We start from the raw sequence: 7915 nt of genomic DNA on the forward strand, positions 1-7915 counted from the left end.
ACCTCAGCCTCCCAAAGGCGCGGGATTACAGGCTGAGCCACCGAGCCCGGCTAACAATTAAGTTTAATAAGGAATCTGTCTGAGGAATTCAAGCTACCCACAACCTGTGGGCAGGGCTACAATGTATTGATCATTTACTACATACAAAGCATATGTGTTAACGAACATAATCCTCATAACCACCCTATGAAATAGGAACTGCTATTATTCTTATATTACAAAGAAGGAAACTGAGACTTCATGAAAATTAGCCATTTGCCTGAGAAAAAACAATAGCGAATATGTCCTGTCAGAACCAGGACTCAAACCAGAACAGTCTTACTCTAAAATCAGTGCTAATAAACTACTGCACTGTAAACTACCCACAGAGGATATTTTGTCTTGTAAGGCTGTAGATGAGTGTAGTTCATGCCAGACCATCTGGCTCACTTACACAATGGCTTTCCAAATAAAATATGTAAAAATTCATATTGATTTTTGTGACATGACTTTAAGAAAATGTCTTAATTATTCCGGATTCCATTAAAGACTTGAACTTCCATCTCAAATTTCTGCTGCAAAGTTTGCTGTTCTGAGTCATTTATTTCCCAGATACTTCTCACCAGAGTTGATTGGCATTAAGCTATTTATTATCATTTCCTTCCTTTTATGAACTCTATTGTACCCACTCCCCACCAAATTCATCTAATGAAGCCCTAACCCCCAGTATCTCAGAATGTGATTGCATTTGGAGATAGGACCTTAAAATGTTATTAGGTTAAAGCAAGACCATTAGGGTGAGTCCTAATCCAATTTTACTGGTTCTTATTAGAAGAGGAAATGTGGACATACAAAGAGACAATAGAGATGCAGGTCCACAGAGGAAAGATCATGTGAGGACACAGCGAGAAGGCAGCCATCTGCAAGCCAAGGAGAGAGACCTCGGTGGAAACCTACCCTGTCGGCACCTTGATCTTGGACTTCGAGCCTCCAGAACTGTGAGAAAATAAATTTCTGAGTCGTTTAAGCCACCCAGTCTGTGGTATTTTGTTACAGTAGGCCTAGCAAACTAATACACTTCTTTAGCTATGAGCCTTTCCAAGGAGGCCATATTGTATTCAACTTTTTGTCCTTCACGATGCCTTGAACATTAAAGACACTTTTTAATAATAACACTTATTATTATTGTTTCAAGTGCTGCTTCAAATATTTTTATCTAGATGTACGGATGAGGCCCTACAAGGCCAAACAGCAATAACAACATAGTAACTCAAAAATATCTACTATGTAGTAGGTGTTTTATATTACAAACAGGAATAAGACTATCCCTACCCTCCAGGAACTTATTTCTAGTAATCTAGAGAAACATGTAAACCAATCAATGCAATACTCCATGATTAATTCCAGTGATAGGGTGAAAGGGCGGGCATAGGAAGTCACATCTTAGCACATGTTTGAAAACTGCTTTCCTCATAGAACTATCTTCACTCATTTGTTTCTTTAGACAAACATGCATCTTACTATTTCTAAATTTATAGATGGCTTAGTGGGGGCATCCCGTTCTGCTGCAGATTCTGCCCTCCCAGATTGCCTTGTCAGTGGTCTCACTAAAAGAAGTTCCCCTAGAACTAACTGTGACCGTTTTGGCCACATTTCATGAAGATAAGAATAATTCTTCTCTGGTCACCACAACTGCTCAAATGGACTTGCCTGGTGTCTCTAAATCCAACATTATAACATAACTGGCAAGCTCAGTTTAAAAAGGTTACTGCTGGCCGAACCCGGTGGCTCATGCCTATAATCCCAATACTTTAGGAGGCCAAGGAGAGAAGACTGCCTGAGCCCACAGATTCGAGACCAACCTGGGCAACTTGACGAGACCTTATGTCTACAGTGAAAAATAAAAAGTAAAAACATTAGCTGGGCATGGTGGTGCATGCCTGTAGTTCCAGCTACTTGGAAGGCTGAGGCAGAAGGATCACCTGAACCCAGTAGGTCAAAGCTGTGGTGGCCATGAGCATGCCACTGCCATCCAGCCTGGGCGACAGAGTGAGACTCCAACTCAAAAAAAATTAAAAAATAATAAAAAAATAAAAAGACTACTGTTTTGCTGGCCCAAGATTTTGTTAGCCCAGCAGGAAGGGATATTGTGAATGCCAGGAAACCCTGAAGCTTGATATTGTTGTTTTTGTTTTTTCTGTGGTTCTGCAGTTATATGTTACAGTAATCCCATGAAGAAATGTTTAGGCCAGAGTAGTTGTTATCCCAATAAAGAACCATCATTGAAGACTTCATAGTTTACTGCTACCTAAATAGCACATTAGTCATCTATAAAATGAGAGGGTTAAACAAGATGATCTCAAAAGTTTGAAATTCTACAATTCTGTAATCAATAGTCTGACTTTTTAAAATGTGAAAAAGCCTCAAGATAACTTGAAAAAAAAAGCTTCTGGCTTGTTCATGCACACTTACAATTTATTTATTCAGAATTAGATTATATAAGAGCAGAAGTCATACATGATCCTAAAAATTAATTCATTCTTGAAATTAATGTTATTTCTTTTGCCCTTTGAATATTTTTGATGCTCCATTTTAATGTTCCTCGAGGTATAGTTCAATACAGTATAGCATATTAGTCTCAACATCTAAATATGTCAGTGGGAAAAAATGTATTTTCATTTACCAGAAATGATATTTCTATTATATAGTAATACTGAATTTTAAAAGGAAAATTTCCTTGAAAAAAAAAGGGGTTGGTCTCTACTATAAAATAACTCCTTTTGAAAACTAATAATTAAGGTACTTCTAAGTTAAATGCTTTCATTCTTTAATGAGAATTTCTACTGTGTTCATTTTATTTATAATAAAAAAATCAGCTGAATTTCTTAATGCAAAATGAGCTTATTCCAATGCTTTTGAGTCTCACTGAAACCTACCCTGGCCCTTAGGTCTGAGAAGAAATTTCATCGATTTCAGAAAAAATTAACACATAATTTAAATGAACTATGTTGGTTCCAAAACAGAGATAAAGGTATTTGGGGTTTTTTTTATTTTTTGAGTTGAAGTCTCACTCTGTAACCCAGGCTGGAGGGCAGTGGCATACTCACAGCCACCGTAGCCTCGACCAGCTGGGCTCAGGCGATCCTTCCACCTCAGCCTTCCAAGTAGCTAGAACTACAGGCGTGTGCCACCATGCCCAGCGAATTTTTGATTTATTGTAAGATGAGGTGTCACCAAGTTGCCCAGGCTGGTCTTGAAACCCTGGACTCAGGCAGTCCTCTCGCCTCAGCCTCCCAAAGTGCTGTGATTACAGGCTTGAGCCACTGTGCCCAGCCCGGTATTTGGTTTAGATTCATGGATCTCTCCTATGAAATCTGACATTACCGTTCCCCCCTCATTCCTTCCTTCCTTCCTTCCTCTATCCCTTACTGTTTTCTCTTTAGCTTTCTTTTTTATTCTCCTTCCATTCACAGGTATTTACTAAATAAATATAAAACTTATATAACTGTGACCCTTCTAGTTTATCCCATCACCAAAGGAAAACAATTCAAGAACAAAAAGAAGTTCAAAATAAGGAAAGTCCCTTACTTACGTTGTTCAAACACCAAGAAGAGACCACACTATTCACAACATTTCTTTAAAATTCCCTTGTAGGATTAGCAGCAGTGGGAAACTGCCAGGGGAGTGGGGCGCACCTCCTCAACAAGGGTACCTGCATCATGAACATTTGTATACCTAACCCTGAATTGTACCTCACATCTTTAAAGTAGAAAATTTATAAAAATACAAATCCCCTTGTACACTTTCCCATCCACTGTTCTCACACATCCCTGGTAATCCCTTGCTTCTTTTTATACAAGCCCCTGGAACACTCTTTAACCCAAATGTAGCCCTCCTCTTCTATTACACTCTTTTTGGTCCCAATTTTTACTAAAATCCCAAAAAAAACAAACTAGAAAGTCTGAGAACTTGTCTATTAGTAGTCTTTGTACAATTATCCCTTTCAAGTGCTTTATATATGGGATATGTGAAGACACACAAATCTTCCATTTAAAAGCCTAGAATCAAACGGGAGCTAGTCAACGTTTTTGGGCACATATGACAAGTCAAGCATTGTGCCAAGCACCGTATATATAAAGATTAATAAGCAATAGTCTCTGTCCAAGGAAAGTTGACAGCCCAGTGCAGAGAGCCACGTGGATGGATAACTATAATGCAATGTGATAAATGCTAATTAAACTTTACACAGAAATTTCAATGAAAATTTGAAAGAGCTTCCTTAAAAATAACTCACTTACCAGTATTCTTAATGATATTAGCTTTTTTCTTGTTATAGGAACTTCAATCTTGAAAACAATTTATCATCGTTTTATCACTTTCCCTGCCTCTCTGCTTAACCAGCCCCCAGAGTTTTGTCGTTTCATTTCTATTTCCAATAATATCCTCCCAATATATGGGGTGGGAATGGTAGGAGAGAGAAGTAAAAGACAAAGCAAAGCAAAAACAAAACAAAGAACAAAAAAACAATGGGCCCTTATCTCCAAGAGGAAAGAAAATTTAAAACTGTAAGAAACATAGATTTGTCAGATTACATGGTATGTCAGACTACATGGATTCAGCCTTAGGAACTATAGAATATAGGCTGTATGATCATCACAAACATTTCACAAAGATCAAAAACCAAAAACATACCACTATGTCCAAGTAATCTGTGTCCTTTCTGATATTTTGACTCCTTCTTCCAGTGCCCTTATCAACATATCTGACTCCTACAATTTCTTTCTAAATGGGTTCTGCTCCAGTTTCTCCCAATTATAATCTATCTATGCCAGATTAATTATCCTAAATCCTGTTTCATCATGTCACTGTCTTTTTTAAAAGTGCAACAATGAGATATTACCTTACTCCAGTAAGGATGGCTATCATTAATAAGTCAAAATATAAGCCGGGCATAGTGGCTCACGCCTGTAATCCCAGCACTTTGGGAGGCCGAGATGAGAGGATTGCCTGAGCCCAGGGGTTTGAGAGCAGCCTGGGCAACTTGGTAAACCCTTGTCTCTACCATAAATAAAAAAATTAGCCTAGTCTGTTGGCACATGTCTGTAGTTCCAGCTACTTGGAAGGCTGAGGCAGAAGTATCACATGGGTCCAGCAGTTCAAGGCTGCAGTGGCCACTACACTCCAGCCTGGGCAATAGAGTGAGACTCTGACTCAAAAAAAGGCAAAAAACAAAAACAAAAACAAAAACAAAAATCCAGATGCTGGCATGGCTGCAGAGAAAAAGGAACACTTCTACACTGTTGATGGGAATGTAAACTGGTTCAACCTCTATGGGAAGCAGTGTGGAGATTTCTAAAAGAACTAAAAACTGGTCTTCCATATGATCCAACAATCCTTCTGCTGGGAATATACCCAGAGGAACATAAATCACTCTACCAAGAGGACACTTGCACATGCATGTTTATCACTGCACTATTCACAATAGCAAAAACATGGAACCAAACTTTCTACCCATGGAAAGTGGACTGGAAAAAGAAAATGTGGTACATATACACAATGGAATATTATGCAGCCACAGAGAACAAAATCATGGCCTTTGCAGCAACTTGGATACAGTTGGAAACCATCATACATCTTGAACTATCACAGAAACAAAAAATGAATTCTGCGTGTACTCACTCATAAGTGGACCCTGAACACTAGTCACATTGGCCCAAGAGTGAGAACATCAGTGGCTGGGCACTGCTGGGGGAGGGAGGGAGGGCCAAGGGAGGGGCCACATGACAACCTAGTAGGTACCTGGTCCGCTACCACAGGGAGTGAGGGCCAGCTAGAAACCCAAACTTCACCTGAGTGCAGCCTGTTTATGCAGCAAATTCACACTTGTACCCCACAACTCTAAGATAGATAGATGATGATAGATAGACAGATCTGCAGTAGCTCCTCACTGTCTATAGTATAAACTTTGAACTCTTTAGCTTTCCATAAACATTCTTTCAAATTTGACCCTAAACTGTCATCCCTGCAACCTTATTTCTGTTCGCCCCTAACTCACACATGTACTTCAGCCAACTCAAATGCTCAGCATCCCCAAGAAATACCTGCTGATTCATCTGCCTAGAAACACTTTCCCTGAGAATTTTTCCTCCTTCCTTTCAACGACAAAGTTTCAGTTGCTCTATCCTTTAAGATAACCTTGATTGCCATTGATCACCATTGATGATTGATCCAGGGGTGACACCTGACCTGAGCTGGTCCAATGAGTTCCTCCCCTGAAGAATTCAGAATGGGAACCGATTGAGCCCAGGCTCCGTCTGGCTGTCATTTTCTGCCACATAGATCAGAAAGAAGAAAAAGCTGATTTAGTAAGAATGAAGTAATCATTTAAAGAGCAAAGACAAGAGACAGAAAGAAAGAACTGTAGTCTGGATTCATTCTATTCATCCTTATCTTGGGGCTCAAGAGTCACCTTTGCTCGGGTTGTCTTAAGTGAATTCTGTGGTGTGCACAGTAGTTATTAATCTAATCATATCTGCATTTTTTCGAGAGTTCATTCTGTCCATGATATGAAAGGAGAATGAGCTACTAAGGGAAGAGAACAGAGGCAATGAGACCAGTCAAAAGGCCACTGAAAGGATCCAGGAATAGAAATTATGATGACTGAATGTGAGGTAAGTAAGGGTGGCAGGGACTGAGGATGACCTGAAGGCTGGATGACTGGGTAGAAAGTGGGAAAGAGAATACTGAAGGGTTTGAAGGATGATATAGACCTCCGCTACACATAAGATAACTTGCATGGTAGTACCTAGCACAATTCCTACTGGGTCTCCCCTCACCCCCATGTTTTGTATCCCCTATTAGGCTGTAAGCACCTCTAGGGCAAACTACACACTGTGCTTCTCCATTGTTCCCACAGTACATCATAGACACTTAGTATTTGTTGATTCATTTGATTTTATGCGAGACAGTTTTGATTGCACATAAAAATATATCTTGCCAAAGTGAGCAATCAGAATAGTATTGTATAGACTTTTTTTTAGACAAAGAATCGAAGCAATGCTTTCTCACTCTAATCCTGTTTGACTTCAAAATGGTCTTGAAAAAAGTCTGAATTCTAATGAATCATTTCTCTTTTAATGCTAAAGAACTAAGCAAATTTTTTTTAAAAGAAGAAAACTTCAGACCCCAAAATAATAAATAAGCTTTTCATTATAAATATGTATAAATCTGAATGTGCTCAGTTAAACATCCATGCACAATACTGAAAAATAAATCTGAAAGTTGAATACAGATTCTAACTCTTAATATAAAAATAAATTAATCAAAGCCAAGAATTTAGATTTTGAAACAGCTCCTATTGTTGAATGTCAATATGTTTCTCAGATATAACTATAAAGCTTTTAGGAAATTAATTTCTTTCTATTTCTCTATACAAAACATTATTTTCATTGTCCTTATATATTATCTATTTAATATATACTATATAATTATTATACTATGTAATCTAATATATTTATATGTAAATCTAATATATACTTTAGAGAGAGACAGAGTGCAAATGTAGCAAGTATATTTAAATTAAATATTTAAAATTCATCTTAACTAATTCAACTGCTATGGAGTTATACATTAAACCCAAGAAAATCATGACTGGGCAGCTTTTAATTGAAGCTGTTAATTGAACTTTAATTGAAGAGGAAATAAAATAAACTCTGGTCCATGCATGGCTGCTAAGTATGGCCCAAATACCTCTTGCACATTGATGGAAGACGACACAGCTTGAGAAGAAACTCTCTAATATAGAAAATGCAGGCCACCCTGTATAAAATGTGACCTGAGAGGCAGTGAAATGCCCACCGACTGTTGTGCCCAAATTTTCACCAGTGTGGGCATTCTTTTGAGTTAAGGAGAATATCTTTAGGAGATGTCTGTTTAA

This window comes from Carlito syrichta, unplaced genomic scaffold, assembly GCF_000164805.1.
Source record: "Carlito syrichta isolate Samal-C Ts95f unplaced genomic scaffold, Tarsius_syrichta-2.0.1 Scaffold87193, whole genome shotgun sequence".
In the NCBI taxonomy this organism is placed as follows: domain Eukaryota; kingdom Metazoa; phylum Chordata; class Mammalia; order Primates; family Tarsiidae; genus Carlito; species Carlito syrichta.